This window comes from Gopherus flavomarginatus, chromosome 7, assembly GCF_025201925.1.
Source record: "Gopherus flavomarginatus isolate rGopFla2 chromosome 7, rGopFla2.mat.asm, whole genome shotgun sequence".
In the NCBI taxonomy this organism is placed as follows: Eukaryota; Metazoa; Chordata; order Testudines; family Testudinidae; genus Gopherus; species Gopherus flavomarginatus.
This window is the reverse complement of record NC_066623.1, coordinates 43946262-43963903: the sequence shown is the minus strand read 5'-3', so window position 1 is coordinate 43963903 and position 17642 is coordinate 43946262. Positions and strand designations below refer to the sequence as shown.

Here is a 17642-nt window from a genome sequence, read left to right as displayed (position 1 = left end):
ATGTATTTCCTGTCAGGGAACTCAGAAGGGCCTTAAGGAAACCAGAATACAGCAGGAAATCTGCAGGGAAAAGCAAAAAAAATACATGTGCTGAGTGTGGGAAAAACTTCACTTACAGATCAGGCCTTTCTCAACATCAGAGAATCCACACAGGGAAGAGATCCTATGAATGCAGTGAGTGCGGGAAAACTTTCAGTCGCAGCTCACACCTTATTGGCATCAGAGAATCCACACACAGGAGGAGTCCTATGAATGCAGTGAGTGCGGGAAAACCTTCAATCGCAGCTCTCACCTTATTCAGCATCAGAGAATCCACACGAGCAAGAAGCCCCGCGAATGCCGTCAGCAGGCCTGCACAACTCGTAAAGTGGTGATGTAGAGAAATCTCTGTATTAACTATCTCTATAAATCTTTATAACGTTGCATTGTGTTATTTTGTATTAAGTATCTTTATCTTTATGACATTGCATCCGGCATGATGTTATTTTGTAATTCATATGACTTGGCATTGTGCGTCTCTATTTTCATACAACTTTGTATTAGATCCCTATATAGAAAATTGGTAGAAAACTTTGTATCAAATGTTATAGCCCCTAAGGACAGTATAGTTAAAGTAAAAGAAAACATGTGCCTTTTTGCTAGAAGTAGAATAAGATCTTCCCCCCACTCTGTAATCAATTGTTCTATTGACTGAATGAGGTGTGAATGAGTGAGGCTTGGAAGACACCCACCTCCAGACAGCTACAACAGTTGAAGAGGGAATGGGAGCCAGAGCAAAGGACAATACAACTTGTCAAGTGGGCCCAATAAAGAAGAGCAGACATATTGATGGCCTCAGGGATTAGAAGCAAGCACCTTCTTTAGAAAACACCCTCTTTGAGCAGCATTGGGACAACACCCAGAGAAAAGCAGCACAAAGACCAACGGACACAGACCCAGATTTTGAATCTGGTTTAGATTTTCATAAGAGGGAAGCTGCTATAAATGCGAGGTGTCTTGCAGAAGGACCCCGGATCTCGTCTTGTCACCATCGGACCATTGATTTGGATCGGTAGAAGCCCGGCTCCACCCCTCCCCCATCTAACTCACCTGGCCAGTGCAGTTAAGGGGAGCAACTAGTTGGTAACAACAGCAAGACGGAGTGTGTTTATGTCTCTGTGTGTGCGTGAATGCATAACTGTGATATATATCTCATGTGCATATCACAGAGTATTAATTGATACCTGTATTACTAATAAATGTGGCATTTTGCCTTAATCCCCCTGAAAAGTTCCTGTACAGTACTTTGAGTAAAACAGCGAGGGCCACAATGCTCCAAAGACAACAGCTGAGGACCGAAACTCCCCGGCCCTGCGGAAACTCCCCCCACTCAGGACCTCCCAGCCTGGCGGAAACACCTCGCCCAGCCCTGCAGAAACAAACCCTCCTTCCCCAGCGCCGCCCCACCAAAACAGCTGTGGGTCAAAAAGGAAGGTTGGTGGTGGGGAGGTGTTACTTGATGTTAAATCAACCAGGGACTCCCAGCCAAAGAGGTGGCTGGGAGCCCTCAGGGTCAAATTAAAGGGCCTGGGGCTCTGCCGACTGGGGGAACCCGGAGCTTTTCAGGGCTGGGGCAGGGATTTAAAAGTCCCAGAGCTCCTGCTGCTGAGGGGAGCCTGAGCCCTTGAAATCCCAGCCTCACTCCATCCCCTGGAGCTGCCACCAGGATTCAAAGGGCTCTGTGCTGCCTGAAGCCACAGGGATCCCTGAGCCCTTTAAATCTCAGCTGCTGCCGGGATTCAAAGGGCTCTGGGCTGCCCGTGGCGGTGGGGAGCCCTGAGACCTTTAAACCTCAGCTGCGGCCGGGAATCTCTGCGAGCAGCCCAGAGCCCTTTGATTCCCGGCCGTGGCTGGCAGGCCGGCTTTAGGAAGTTCGGGGCCCAATTTGAACACTTTTGGCCGGGCCCCGCAGGGATGATTGGGGAAAAAAAAGCCTTTCAGTTCTTAACAACCGGTTCCCTATAAAAAGTTTGCCACAGTATGTATTTTTTGTACCAGTAGGGTTACCATACGTCCGTATTTTCCTCCCACATGGCGATTTAAGAACCAAAAAGCCTGACATGTCCAGGAAAGTACAGATGTATGTTAACCCTACCTAAAAGTTCTTTTTTAAAAAGATGGGTCTGAACTAGAAATGAGCTCTGCCACTCCCTTAGGGTGTTCTAGGGTGCACATGTGTGGGTCCCAGCTGCTCCCTGCCCATCTCATTGAAGCAGGTGTGCAGGGTTACTTCCCTCGGAACTGCAGGGCACCAGTGAACATGGGGCTGGCTGGAGGTGGGGGAGGGGGAGGATGCGAGAGGTAGGGTCTGGCTGCAGGCTGGGCAAGGGGTGTGGGGCAGGTTGGAGACAAGATGTGTGGGGTGGGCTGGCTGGCTTCAGGCAGGGCCACAGGGAGGGTGCGGCATGGGTTGGCAGGGCTGGAGACAAAGGAGTGCGGGACTGGCTGGCTTCAGGCAGCGGAGTGCGGCAGGGGTTGGCTGGAGACGGGTTGGTGCAGGGCTGAAGGCAAGACGAGGGTACGGGTTTGGCTGGAGACAGGGCAGCGGGTGCAGGGCTGGTGCGGGCAGGGCAGGCAGTATGGCAGGGGTTGGCTGGAGACAGGGCAGCGGGTGCAGGGCTGGTGCAGGCAGGGCAGGCAGTGTGGCAGGGGCTGGCTGGAGACAGGGAAGGGGGTGCAGGGCTGGCTGGAGACAGGGGTTGGTGCAGGGCTGAAGGCAAGGCAGGGGGTGTGGGGCTGGCTGGGGATGGGCTGGCTGCAGGCAGGGCATGGGGTGCAGGTACAGGGGGTACAGCCCATCCTCTATGGTGAGTGCCTCCTTCTCCTCCTCCTCCTCCTCCTCCTCCTCCTCCCCCCTCTCCCACTAGGGTAGCTGCAGCAGCCTGGGGCTTGGGGGCTTTTTCAAGGGCCCGGGGCGCCTCTGCTTCCACTGCCCCAGCTCTGTAAATAGCCGCGGGAACCCTAGGGAAGCGGCGGGGCTCCAGTGGGTATTTAAAGGGCCGGGGAGGTAGAAGCAATGGGAGTTCTGGACTTTTTAAATAGCCCCCAGAGCCCCGCAGCCATACCCCAGGGCTCCAGCAGCAGGGCTCTAGTGGCAATTTAAAGGGCCTGGGGTTCCAGCCCCTGCTGGGAGCCCCAGGCCTTTTAAATTGCCCCCTGGGGAAACTGGGCCACCCTGGTACAGCGCACTGGCTTTTGCTGGTACTGGGGTTTGGGTGCGGGGTCCTCTTAGGAGCGAGGCCGATTCAAGGGAATTGGTTAAATTGGCCTAAAGCCGGCCCTGGTGGCTGGGATTTAAAGAGCTCTGAGCTCCCCGCCCTCCTGCCCAGAGCCCTATAAATCTTGGCCGCGGCTGAGATTTAAAGAGCTCTGGGCTCCCTGCGGCTGCGGGCAGCTCAGAACCTTTTTAATATCGGCCGCGGCTGAACTTTAAAGGGGTTTGGATTCCCCGCGGCTACGGGCAGCCCAGAGCCCTTTGATTCCCGGCTGCGGGACGCACAGTGAGACTTCACGGGCCACACGTTGCCCGTGGGCCGTATGTTGTGCAGGCCTGGCATGGAGGGGCAAAATAGGTAAGGAATTTCCGTGGCCTGTCACTAGCAAATAGTAGCCACCATGAATCCTGCCAGAGGTGGCTACATCTTAGCACTGTGGGAAGCAACCCTTCACAGAGACCATTTGTCTTGTGCTTTGGGATACTTCTCAAGACATGCTGCACTCAGAGTGACCCCCTCATCCTGTGCCAGCTGGAGAAAAGAAAAGGGGCCAGCCAACTCTCCCACTACCACCTGCGAACCACTGATCCCCAAACTGGGGGAGGCCTCTGGCTTCGATGTGTATTAAATATCAGGCTGGTCTCTTTCTTTGGCAAATATCTAACAGAGCTAAAAGAGGGAACAAATGATCCTCAAAGGAGAGGGGAAAGACAATCACTGGGAAATTTAATCCCCTGCAACATCCAGAATGGAGAGCGACTCAGGGCAACAGGTTCCCCCGAAGGAAGAAGTTTTTGGGATTTAGAAACATAAGGAACAGCACAAAACTTGAGAGAATTGTTAATTGACATTTGATAATGACACAGAGGGAAAACCTGAGCTTTCAGATCAGTGTTCAGAAATGAAAGACAAAGGGTGGAAATCAGAGATTTTGGATCCATTTTGCAAATTCTAGAGAGGAAAGTGAAAAATCAGAGGGATTTTATATCAGTTGTTGATAGGAGGTAAAATCTGAGTGTTTCACATGAATACTTGATAAATGAATAAAGAGGAAATGGGCAACATTTGCAAACATTTTGTGTTCAAGAATCTGAGAAAAGGTGTAAATCTGAGATTTTCTTATTATTTTATAATTAGAGAAAGGAAAATCTCAGGGCATATTCAATTAGAAATAGACAACTAGAGAGAAGTGGGGCAAATGTTTAGATTATTTTATTTGAATCTTTGAGATTTGCAAAAAAATTGTGTCACAAACTGCATATTTGATAACATGAGAGGAAAACACCAAGATCTGAGGGGAGAGAGTCACTTTCCTGTCAGGGCCCAGTGCTCCCTCCCCCTCCCCCTCCGGGGTCTCTCACTCACTGGGGGCTCCAGGCGGGGCTGGTGCGGTCAGAGCCTGGGGCTGCCTAGGGGGCAGGTCCCAGCTGGAGAAAGCCCCCCCCCGGCCAGGATAGGAATGTGCTACTGGTAGCAGCCTGGGGCTGGACCCTCTCTATGGGGGACACTTGCTCCCCCCTCCCCTTCCTGGCCCTTCCCACGCCCTGTTGCCAGCAGAGAGTGGCCCCCCCAGCCCAGCCCAGAGGTGTCCCTGTCTCAGGCCCCCCCCAGCCTCTGCCCAGTTCAGAAATCACTCGGGGGAACCATTTCCCACCTACACAAGGACAAATCACTGCAGGTGAAAATGGGGGGAAAACACCCCAAACCTGAGATCTGAACTGGCCATTGGCAAAGGGGAGAGAAAATGGGGGGAGGGGAACAGGGAACTTCTCAGGGGTTTGAGGGAAGGGGGTGTCAGCCTGGATGTTGCTTGTTGCTCTCTAGGGAGAAAGGGGGCAGGACAGGAGAGGAGGGGGGTGTCCACGGAGGGGGCAGTGGTAATTCCGAGGGGATGTCAGCCCTCCCTTTTTCTTCTCGCTTCTCAGGGGTCACCTGCTCTTCTCCCCTCGCCCCCCGGCCATGTCCCGGCTGCACAGACATTTTCCATCCATCCCGTTCCCAGGTTTCCCCCCTCCGCAGCCCCCGCCCGACCCCACGCAGGGGCTGCTAGGTGTAATGCATGTTCAGTAGGGATTTCTCCCCTACTAATGTTGGGGTGTCCTTCTCCTATAGGTTAGTCTACTAATGATCTCATCTTGGTGCCATGTGTGTCAGTTCATTGCCATGGCACTCGTGTGCTTAGCCATCTGAGGATGCTCTATAGAAAAGCTCCTTGAGTGAGGTGATCCACAGGGAGTAGCTCAAAGCTCCAAAGTGCCTGGCCAGGGGCAGGACATTGGCGCAGCAAGGGCGGGGTGTGGCAGTGACATCACAAAGGCCTTTTGCAGGACCTCACACTATTGGTCAAAGACTATTGGTGAGCAGGTGGTGACCTCACAGAGAGATCCTGACATCAGTCAGGGGCCAAGGGCTAGAGAAACCTCAGAGACCCCTGTGGCTTTGCTTCAGCAAGTCTCCATCTCCAGGTCTCTGTCTGAGGACTGAGAGAGTATTCGGGTTCACGGACGTGAGCGCCAGGAGAAACCTCTTTCCAGTTTTCTCCTTCCCTTGTAGTGATTTTACTAGAAAACAGCCGTCCCTGTTTAGAAGGTAAGAGCCTCCTGGAGGTGTGAACCCTGTTCAGTCTGATCCATCTGGTGAGAGTTGAATTCTAGGCATGGAAAACATGAGCTTAAGGAGGCAGAATTTTATTCCGCACCTGGGATTTTGTCCTTTAGAATCATGGGGACATTAGGGTTTGTCCTTTGTGTTTCACCTTTTCCTCCATCCACCTGTCCCTCCCTCCTTTCTCTTCATCTCTTCTTTTGCCCTTTCTCCTGTTCCCCTCCCAACACCAGGACGAGTGTGTGCGTGTGTGTTGCGGGGGATTGCTCTGCAGCTCTCACTGTGGGAGTTCCACCCAAAAATGTGAGGCTGAAATAGTGCTCAGGCAGTCAGGGCTGGATTAACCTTTTGTTGACCCTGGCACCAAACATATTTTTGGGCCCCAGTGTAGTCACTGTGGGCTCCGAGTGTGGGCCTGGTGGGGCAGTGCCATTGGTGCCTTCGTATACCCGGTACTGAACCTCAGAGACATTTTTCATTTTGATCACACACTTCTCTATGACTATATGCATTGCCATACACAGCTCCCTCAGCCCGTGGGTTTTCTTATTGAGCTGTACACCCATGTGGGTTTTCCAGTGTCCACAGTGAGCAGAACTTTCATAGTGACCAAGGAAACTCCCCACAGATTTATCTCTTTCCTCATTCAGACCTTCTCTAGCCATGTCTCCAGTACCCCCCCATGTCACCAGTCACTGCATGTGGTCCTAGTCTCAGCTCAAAGTCCTAAAGCCAGCAGACACCTGATCAGTTCTGACAGATCCCTCCCTCAGCCCCCATCCTGCCATGTGAGCAAGCCACCTGCAAACACCATTTCCCCACAGTGAGGACTTAGCCCTTGGGAATCTGAAGACACCAGCGTCTCTCCCTCTGCTCCCATCTACATGCTAGTCTGCTACCTGGTCACCACCACCTCTCCCCATACTTGTTTCCTTTCTACTTTGGACATGCTCCCAACCAGCTGGAAGCTCCCTCTGCAAGCATGACTTGCTCCCGCCTTCCCTGCTCCCCCGACATTCCTTTCCTACTGGTGACCTCTGTTCCTTGAGGTTAACTCCAGTGTCTTTAGGTGCTCTAGCTTAATGGCCCCAGGAGTCATAGAGCCACTTGTAGTTTCTCTAGCTACAGCCATGGGGCAACTGCCAGAGGCAGGCCTTACACAGCTGCAGCTACTAGCCGCAGGAGCGGAGGCAATGCCAAGGCTGAGCATGCTTGAACCTTGCAAGGGCAGCACTAGGGACTCTAAATCCTCAACACTGGCCCTAGGCAGCTGCAGACTCTGGAGTTAGGCACTTTCCTCCTCTAGGTTCCTGCATGGTTACAGAACTGCAGTAAAGTGGAACAATTATCAGCTTCTGTGATTGGAAGATGTCTGGATCCATCTAATAAGACTGTCCTACATAAATGAGGAAAGTTGAGGTGCCTTTATTATTCTTTTGTTCCATTCTTTGTTTCTATGGGGAATTTGCCAGTGCAATATCACTGTCTTCCTTTTAAACAAACAAAACTAAAAAAAAAGTGTAATGGCTGTTGAAAATAGCAATTCCAGCCCTCGTTAGCACTGTGAAGACCCCAACGTTTGTTGCTCAATTTTCTCCTACTTTTTCTACAGTAAATGACAGTGGATCAGCATATTTGATTTGGGAGAAATGAAGTAACAGCTGCCCAAATTGAGCTTGAGCACTCCTGATTTTGAGGTGTTCAGAGCTGGAAGGCAGGGGCTAGATTCCCTTTATGAATATTAGATACATCTGGAAAGGAAAAGTCAATTTCTATTTTCATGGCTCAGAAGTGGAAATCCTCCTGTCCTGTATCTGAAGCTGTCTAGGTCCAGTAGAGCCTCCCCTTCCTTAATTACCATTTTACCTTCTGGTGGGATCCACGTACCTCCCTTGCCCAGCTTCAGATAGAGAGGGGCCCTGTCCAGTTAGTCCACCCAGTTCCATCTTGGGGCTGCCATGCGAGGTCACACCAGCATCCCTCAGCCTGTCTGGGGAAGTCTTCTGAGGGTGCTACCTGGGCCCAAGCCTTCTACTCCTTTGTCACACTTCTTCCCTATTCACAGGTGGCACCCCCTTCTAGCAGCCAGCCCCTCAGCCACAGCGCATGGAGTCTCACAGCTTCCCCACTCCCTTTCCTGTTGATAGCAGCCAAGGGAACGCTGGGAAATGTTCCTTCTCTGCTCCAAGGCAGGGAACTGGTCAAGGAACTACAGCTCCCAGGGCCCTATGGGGTCTCAGCTCCCCTACTAAATCCAGGCTGCTCTGAGGCTCCCTTTCTGTCTGCAGAGGGGAGGAAGTTACTCTTACACATCCCTTCAGAGCTTGGGCCTAGCACTATGGCACCATGTCAAATCCAGTACTGCTCCCAACTCTATCCAGCTCTGCTGCTGGCAGGATCCCTTCCCATTCTTTTTGTTTCCTGTCTCCCCTCCAAGGAGAAGCTCTGCATTGTTACTGTGTGGGGAATTGAACCCAGGCTGTCTGGGTGAAAGCCAAGAATCCTAACCACTAGACCACATGGGACTTCCGTAACATGCTTACATGTTCATATTCAATAACACAATTAAACGTAGCCATTCAAAGTAGCCATTTAAAAGAAGCCATTCAAAAAACTTCAAAAACAGACTTCAAAGAGAAATTGCAGAGTTACAACTGATCTGCAAACTTAGCACCATTAATTTGAGCTTGAAGAGGGACTGGGGGTGACTGGCTCACTACAAAAGCAATTTTCCCTCTCTTGGTATTGACACCTCCCTGTCAATTACTTGGAGAGAGCCACATCCACCCTGACTGAATTAGCCTTCAACACTGGTTCTCCCCTTGTACGGTAACTCCCTTTACATCATGTTCCAATATATATTTATGCCTCTATCTGCAATTTTCACTCCATGCATCTAAAGAAGAGGGCTTTTTACCCACGAATGCTTGTGTCCAAATAAATCTGTTAGTTCTTAAGGTGTCACCGGACTCCTCGTTGTTTTGGTGAAATAAAAGCAAAATGCACTCTAAGCTGATCTTAACCCTTTCAATGCCCTTACAAACTTAGATGCTTCTCACCACAGGCCGGCTGGTGGCTTTTCAGCCAGGCTCTCCCCTTTCGTCAGCGCTTCAGTTGCTTGGTGTGGGGGTGTCTGTAGATGTATGTGGACGAGAGAGACAAAGCATGGCAAATGTCTCTGCTTTTATCATGTCCTTTCTTCCCTCTTGGCTTTGCTCCCCCTTCAGAGTCAGGTGAGCATCACTGCGTCTCTCCAAGCAAGTCTGAGCAATTCCCCTGGGGTGTCCTCTTGCAGGTAAGTGATTGCACTGTAGCTCCCTTGCTGAACAATGGCTGTTGATGGGTTGTTTGACACCCTGTCCGGGTGTTGGTTACTTTCCTTGCTGTTGTCAGTGGGGAGCTAATATTTGGCTGACTCCCCCACCTTACAGCATAGTGATAACCACACTGCACAATTCTCATAACTTCATATGCATGAATGGTAAACATCTATGGGTAGAGAAATGACTTTCAGCAGATCATATCCTTTCCCCTGATACCTTACAAGGCATGCTCTGTATATAAGATCACGATTATATGAAAATGAGGAATATGGGGGTTACAGCACACTCCCCCAAAGGTACAGAATGTCACACTGAGATTCTATTTTCATTTGTTATGTAACAGCATTAAAGAGATCCAGTGACTGACCAATGGCATTTTCAAGTGCTAAAATAGCAAGCGCTGTTGGTCTCTCATTGGCCATCAGCGACTGAAGATACGGTTTAATGAGCCAGAGATTCAAGGCGAGGGTGGCTCTGTCCACTGCCTTCCGTTGCGCTGCTGGGCACCAAGTCCCTGGCGGTCAATATGTGAAGCTGGGAGAAGAGAGTGGGGTGGCAAGCGGTGGTAGAACTTTTGCCACCAGGGTCTAGCTGTCTAACTTTCTCTTCGTACTGCTGGGCCCCCGTTGCCTTCAGGTAACACAGGAACTAAGGCAGGAATAGGGTGAGGAAGCAAGTAAAGCCGAGCAAGGAAGGCAAAAGTTAATCTTATCTTCATGGGCAGCTCGCAATGACGTCATTTTTCTGTGCCACAGCTGACAACAACATCCCAGACAGAAAAGTAACAGGCCAAAAAGAAACCTAGCAGCTGCTGAAACAGTTCAGTTGGGAGCGTGCTAGACTAACAGGCTCTTCTATCCTCCTTCATGCACGGGCGGGATGTTTTCTGAGAGTGCAGCAGTTCCTTTAACTGCCACGAGTCCCTCATTTCAGGCTATGCAGCAGGAAAAGACAGCATGGGCTTCTGCACCGAGTTGGCCCACCTGACCTTTCATTCCTCTCTTGCTCTTTGTCAGCAAGGAGAAGAAAAAGAAGCTCTCCCTCAAGCTGGAGTCACACGGGCGAGGTAAGGACGACTTCTGAGTGCTGGCTCCAGTCCTCTGCCCTGCCAGCTGACCTATCGAGGGGCTACCACCACATTCTCTAGATTTGTCCATCAGTCTGTGTCAGAGTGAGCAACAACCCAGTAAGTGAATTTTCTGTAGTGTAGTGGTTATCACGTTTGCCTCACCCGCAAAAGGTCCCTGGTTCAAAACCAGGCAGAAACATGCTGGCTTCCTTTTCCCAGATTCCCTTGTTATTCAGAAAGGGCACTCCTCCTATTGGCCTGTCCCTGGGATAACTCCAACCCCTGCATGACAGAGGATGCTGACAGAAGTGGAGAAAGCACCTTGGTGTCAGGCTGGAGAACCTAGAATAGTTAGGCCAGTCACCATTTGGAGGCTTGTGGCTTGGCCACCTCTGCTCTTGGAGGTTGGCCTATAGAGGCTCTCACTTCCTGCTGGGCTCCTTTGCGTGACTGGCCAAAGGAGGAAGTGAGGCAGGAATGGGGCAATAGAGGAAAGTTGAGCTGAGGAAGGCAGGGAAGAAGCTGTGCGGCTAAGTGGGGTTAGTAGAGCACCACCCTTCATTCTGCAAAGCCTGGGGAGGTGTGGTTGGCTGCTGGGAGGTAGAATCCTGTGCCTGCCTCTTGGCTTCCCAGGAGTGGCTACTTGCAGCCCAGGAGAAGAAGGGAGGTTCTGGGTGAAAGGAAAACAAGCAAAGCTGAGTCCAAGTGGAGAATGGCGGCTCCTTTATGGCCAACCTGGGGGCATGACTGATGGTTTTAGAGGTGGAGGCTGGGCTGGCTGTGAGCAACTGGGATCCAGGAAACCCCCACCTGCCCTTCTGAGGGCTGAACCCATGGAGGTGCGGTTGGCTGCTGGGAGACAGACCCCTGTGGCTGCCTGTTGGCATCCCAGGGATGGCTACTTGCAGCCCAGGAGCAGCGGGGTTCTGGGGGGAAGGAAAAGCAGCAATGGTGAGACTGAGTGGGCTCCTTTCTGGCCGAGATGGTGGACTGTGGTGAGTCTGGGAGTTGCCTGTAAGCCATAAGTGGACATAGTGCAGTGAAAACTGCTGCTCCATTCTGGCCGACCTGGGGGCGCCATGGATGACTTGGGAGTGGGGGCAGGTCGCTGGCTGTGAGCAAATGGGATCCAGGGAAGTTTAGATTGTGAATTTATCTTTAATTTCCATGGTAATTTACTTTGATCTTTTATTCCTACCACTTATAATCCTTAAAACTCCATCTTTCTGTAGTTAATAAATCTGTTTTATGCTCTACTTAAACTGGTGTATTTTGCTTGAAGTTCTTGGGAAATCTCAGCTCCATTACAAGGCTGGTTCATGTACTATTCACAGTGAGGGAGGGGTGGACCCTGTGTAATAAACTCACACTGATCAGGCTTCTGATTAAGGCAAGATGGTATGATCCAGGGGTGCAAGGCTGCAGAGCTGTAGGGGGGGCGACTTTCTATCATTAGTGTTATGAGTGGCTGCAGAAGCATTCATGTAATTCAGTTGGCTGTGTCCCTACCTACGGATGTCTGTGTAAGTGCAATATCTGCCAGAGATTCACAGCTTGTCTCAGCATCACATGTGTGAGAGGGAGCCCAGGTGGTGGGACAAAGGGCTCAGGGGTCCCACTGTTCAGTTGCATCCCTCAAAAGATTGACCAAAAAGTGGCAGGAGTGGACAGATTTGGCCACGCACCACTGGGTGCTGCATCTCTAACCTCTACTTTACCTGGCAAGTGCCTCTGGGACTTTTCTCCCAGCTGCTCCATTTTTCATCAGTGACAATCAAAAGGAAGATGACATGACATCTGTGTGTGGACATCCCCAGCGAATCACAAGGACGTGTGGTGCAGGCTTTTGTGTTGCAGCAATTGCAGTCAAAGCAACCACCATGCCAATGCCAGTCACAGCAGCCTTTTCATCAACTCCAGGCTTGTGATTTGATTCTTTCCAATGTTTCTCTCCAAAGAAGCCTTTTCCTTAGCAAGCAATGACTTGGATACCAAGGGAGGTCTCTTCTGTTTCCTAGAAAGACACAGGAAAATGTGAGCAGAGGAGACAAAACCCGTAGAACAAGGTACTACTGGGAGTTGAACCCAGGATCTCCTGTTTACTAGACACGTGCTTTAGCCACCCAAACCATGGTGCCTGCTTTGAGAAAATACTTGCAACTGTTCCCTTTGATGGTCCAGGACAACACCTGCAAATTCCAAACTACAGACATTCCTCATTTCCCTCAAGACTTGCACGGAAGAACTGGCAGGCCAAGCCAGGATCTTCTGGTTACTAGGAAGACACTTCAGCCAGCTCTTCCCAAAGATCACTATCTAAAGACCTTTAAACAGCCTCTGTAGATGTTCACTGACAAAGAGATGCCAAAATAGAGTTCTCCACTGCCTGCAGCCATCACACTACCAGGAGTTCTGCGCACAGAGAGGCCCCTGCTGGTGGAAAAGGCTTTGGTAGAGACTCTTCTGACACCAGCCTGTGCTCATATACTGTTTAGCACTTTGTGTTGTGACTTCAGCATCCACAGATGCCAGTTGAGTTGGGGGACATTTTTCCTGTCTCCACATTTGTCTAATGGCTCCTTTCAACCCTTGCCACCAAAAGACTTGTTTCTTTTGCAAGCAATGTGCAGCTAGGCAAAGGCAGTCTTCTCCATTTCCTCAGAAGATCACCAAGCTGTGGGGAGAGAAGACACATTCAGCCAAGCTGGATGCTGAATCTCCTCTTTGTTCAGCAGGTTTCTGTGAAGGACATAAATCTCCACCATGTAGAGGGCAAGAATAGGAGTTTATTACACACAGAACTGGCAGAGTGTCACCTTGCTTATTAGGCTCAGAGACACTGTTAATTGATTACAATAGAATATATAGATTTTCCATGGGTGGGGGAAAGAGACGGGGTAGGGAGTTCCAAACTCTAGGATAGGTTTTGCAGCAAGACATGATAAGCACAGTAGCCAAATGTTAACAGGTTACATAATGTCTCCACCCATGGTCTCAAGTTAGCAAGTTAACATTTCATGAATACTTTGATAAAATGTTATTAGTATAAAATATCTATGCTGAATTCTGATTTGAGGTCCATAGGAAAGGAACAACTCCTTTGATTGTCCTCCATGTACATTCCTAGGGTTTAAAGCAAAGAAACAGTGAAAATATATGGCAATAAAGATTGTTTTCTGTGTGTCTTAAGGCAAGACATTGGTCCCTGGGAAGGGAGGTGGAAGGATGCCATATCTTATATTGACATCTGCCAACTTTTCATAAACTCAAGGTTGGATCTCTGGGAAGAACGTCTCCCTACAGAAGAGACTTACACAATAGGAACAGGGATTCTTTGTTCAATCTGCAACTCTGAATAAGATACAATTCTTTAGTTCTTAGCTCCAACACCTGGCAATTTGCTGACCAAGCTTATCTTAGCAAACAAGGCTTTCTGTTTACCCAGCTTTCTTTTAGCTGGTCACTATTTGCTAGGCTTCTGGTCCCTTGATTATACTCTGGACTTTGGGTCTGGAAAAGAGCTGGCACAATCCATAGACCAGGTTGTTATATAATATGCACATGAATTTTAACCCTTCACATACAGTAATGGCAAAGTTCTTGGTTCAGGCTTGTAGCAGTGATGGAATAAACTGCAGGTTCAAATCAAGTCTCTGGAGTCCATCCACAGCTGGGATGGGTCATTCAGTCCCTTGTACAGAGCTTCAGTTTGTAGCAAAGTCCCTTCAGAGGTATGAAGCAGGACTGAAGACAAGATGGAGACGAGGCATCAGCCTTTTACAGTCTCTTGCCACGTGGTCTTTGTTTTCTTTGTCCCAAGGACACTCTATCCAGCACGTGGCATAGAAAAACCTTTGAGTTTTGTCCATAGGCAGGTCCCTGCATACCTTGCTGAGCCACAAGGCATATCTACCTTCTCTCAATGGGTTGATTGTAGAGCTGATGGTCCTTAATGGGCCATCAAGCAGGCTAGGCAGAACTGACACCAACTTGTCTGGCTGGGGTGTTCCTCGGAAGCATAGCACAAGTTTGAATACAGACAGCATAGAGCCAATATTCATAAAGTCAACTACAAAAATGATACACATCTAGAGATAGCATAATTATAATCAGCCAATCAGAACCTCTCCATAGACCTCTTTCACAACAACCTTTCTATCATATTGGCTGCAAATATAGAACAGTGGTCACAATGGTGATCTATAAAGTTACAGATTATGTCAATAACATCACAGGAGGTGACACGGCATCAGTGAGACTGATATTGGAATACTGTCTCCAGTTTTGGTGTCCTCATTTGAAAAAGATACTGTGAAATTGGAGCTGGGGCAGCAAAAAGCCTTCAAAATGTTCTGAGGGCTGGAGAAAAATGCCTTCTAGTGAGCTATTGAAAGAGCTCCATCTGTTTAGCTTATCAAAAGAAGATTGAAAGGTGACTTCACTGAAGTGTTGAAGTGCCTTAATGGAGAGAAAAGATTGGGTATTAAAGGGCTCTTGAATGGAGCAGAGAAAGACATAACAAGACCCAATGATTGGAAGGTGAAAAGAGACAAATTCATATTACAACTAAGCCCCAAATAGTCAACAGCGAGGATGATTCACCACAGGAACAAGCTACCAAGGAAAGTGGTGGAATCTCCATCCCCTGAAGTCATTCAATGAAAACTAGATGCCTTTCCCCCAGAAGTACCTATTGTGTCATGCAGGAGGCCTGTGATATGCAAGGGGTCAGACTAGATGCTGTAATGGTCTCTTCTGGCCAGAAAGTAGACTAATTTTACAGATACTAGTTTTCGGAAAAACTGAGTGTAGCATTGGGAGCAGCATCTGAAGTTTTACTGTCTAGCCAGCTTACTGCCTAGAACGAACGGTCCTTGAGTGGGGTGACCACAGGGAGTAGCTCAAACCTCCAAAGGGCCTGGCCAGGGAAATTGATGCTAGCCTTGGTACATGGACGCACACCGCCGAATTAATGTGCTTAGTATGGGCCTGTGTTCTCTACTTTATACAATTTCCAGAGCGTTGCACTGTGGGTAACTGTCCCATAGTTCCCGCAGTCTCCCCTGCCCATTGGAATTCTGGGTTGAGATCTCAATGCCTGATGGGGCAAAAATAATGTCATGAGTGAGTCTGGGTAAATGTCGTCACTCAATCCTCCCTCCATGAAAACAACAGCAGACAATCATTTTGCGCCCTTTTCCCTGGATTGCCCGGGCAGACGCCATAGCACAGCAACCATGGAGCCCGTTCAGCCTTTTTTCACTGTCACCGTATGTCTTCTTTATAGTGCTGACAGACGTGGTACTGCAGTGCTACACAGCAGCATCCCCTTGCTTTTTGCAAGTTAGCAAAGATGGTTACCAGCCCTACTGTACCGTCTGCTGCTTTGCAAGTTGACAATGACAGTTACCAGTTATACTGCACCATCTGCTGCTGTCATGGGTGCTCCTGGCTGGCCTCGATGGGGTCGGCCACGGGCTTATGGACAAAAATAGGAATGACTCCCCAGGTCATTCTCTTTTTTAAGTTTTGTCTAATGGAGAGTCAGTTCTGCCTAGATTATCAGGCAAGCCTACTAAAGAACCAGAGGGGCAAACGGGCGCTCTGGGTCAGAGCCCTAGAGATCCTGCAGAAATGATGCGCTGCATGCCATTCTAGTGGGTGCCCCTGCAACAACCCTACCCATTGCTTCCCTCCTCCCCTACCCCTCCTGGGCTACCATGGCAGTTATTCTCCCATTTGTGTGATGAAGTAATAAAGAATGCAGGAATTTGAAACAACACTGACTTTATTGCTTCTGCAAGCAAGGATCAAAGGGGGGAGGGGAGCGCAGCCTCCAGCTGCTATGAATGAACCTGGGAGTCATTCCCATCTTTGTCCAGGCACCCCCGGCCGACCTCACCGAGGCCAGTCAGGAGCAATCACGGGACGACGATGATGGATACCTGTCCTACTGTACCGTCTGCCGTCCGCAAGGGAAGGGAAGGGGATGCTGCTGTGTAGTGCTCCAGCACCACATCTGCCAGCAGCATCCAGTAGACATACAGTGACACTGAAAAAAGGTGAGAGAGGATTTTTTTTCCCTTTGCTTTCATGGCGGCAGGAGGCGGGGGAACGACATATACTCTGAACAACCCGCGACAATGTTTTTGACCCTTCAGGCTTTGGGAGCTCAGCCAAGAATTCAAATGGTTTTTGGAGAGTGCGGGAACTGTGGGATAGCTACAATCCTCAGTCGCCCCTCCCTCCATGAGCGTCCATTTCATTCTTTGACTTTCTGGTACGCTTGTCTCAGTTCCTTAAGTTTCAGCACTGCGTTGAGTCCCTATTGTGGCCTCTGTCCATCATAGCCTTGGAGATTTTTTCAAATGTTTTGGTATTTCGTCTTTTGGAACGGAGTTCTGATAAAACAGATTCATCTCCCCATACAGAGATCAGCTTCAGTATCTCCCGAACAGTCCATGCTGGAGCTCTTTTTTGATTCTGGGACTGCATAGTCACCTGTGCTGATCAGCGCTCCACGCTGGGCAAACAGGAAATGAAATTCAAAAGTTCACGGGGCTTTTCTTGTCTACCTAGCCAGTGCATCCGAGTTTAGATTGCTGTCCTGAGCAGTCACAATGGTGCACTGTGGGATAGCGCCCAGAGACCAATACTGTCAAATTGCAGCCACACTAACCCTAATCTGACATGGCAATACTGATTTCAGCACTACTCGTCACCAAGGAGGAGTACAGATACCAGTATTAAGAGCCCTTTATATCAATATAAAGGGCTTCTTTGTGTGGACGGATGCAGGGTTAATGTGACATAAACTCGTAGTGTTGACCAGGCCAGAGAGAGCAGCAGGTTTCCCCTTTTGTTTCCTGCTTTCGTTTCCTTGACTAGTTTCTCCTCTGCACCAACTTGCTGTATTTGTTTGTGAGTCTGACTAGCTCAGTTGGTAAAGTATCAGACTTTTAATCTGAGGGTTCAAGTCCCTGGTCAGGTAATAAACTACTCATTATATCTTAAAAATCTGTCTTTCTGGAGTCTTCTTTGATGTTTTTTCTCTTCAGGATTTTGCCTTTTCTAAGAAGGGCCTTTGTGTGTGGGGGATTGAAGGGGCAACTTCCTGACAGCCCCTCTGTCCTTGCAGGCTGGAGGAATAAAGGCCTCTGGGCATATAGCATGTTCCTCCCCTGCACGCACACACACAAAATATCCCTATGGAATTAGAATCACCTGCTGCCTTCCCCTGTTCTGCTGGATCCCCAAATGAGGATACTCTTCAGCCTAAACCCATGTCCCCTCTTTGCCCAGTGCCCCTCAGTCCCAACCCTCAGTCCCTCCTATGCTCACTGCTCCTCACTCCCAACCAGAGCCTGCTCCTCTTCACCCTTCTCCTCTGTC

The 17642-nt window shown here is 49.5% G+C and overlaps 1 protein-coding gene, 1 long non-coding RNA gene and 1 other non-coding gene across 3 annotated transcripts in view; 2 read left to right on the top strand and 1 right to left on the bottom strand.

Moving 5' to 3' along the window:
* Positions 1-17642, top strand: part of LOC127055901 (zinc finger protein 558-like) — a 508571-nt gene that overhangs the window by 208116 nt on the left and 282813 nt on the right. The window lies entirely within an intron of this gene.
* Positions 1-17642, bottom strand: part of LOC127055929 (uncharacterized) — a 308434-nt gene that overhangs the window by 188550 nt on the left and 102242 nt on the right. The window lies entirely within an intron of this gene.
* On the top strand, positions 10377-10449 carry TRNAV-CAC (transfer RNA valine (anticodon CAC)). Its single transcript has one exon. It is a non-coding gene; the product is annotated as a tRNA-Val (tRNA).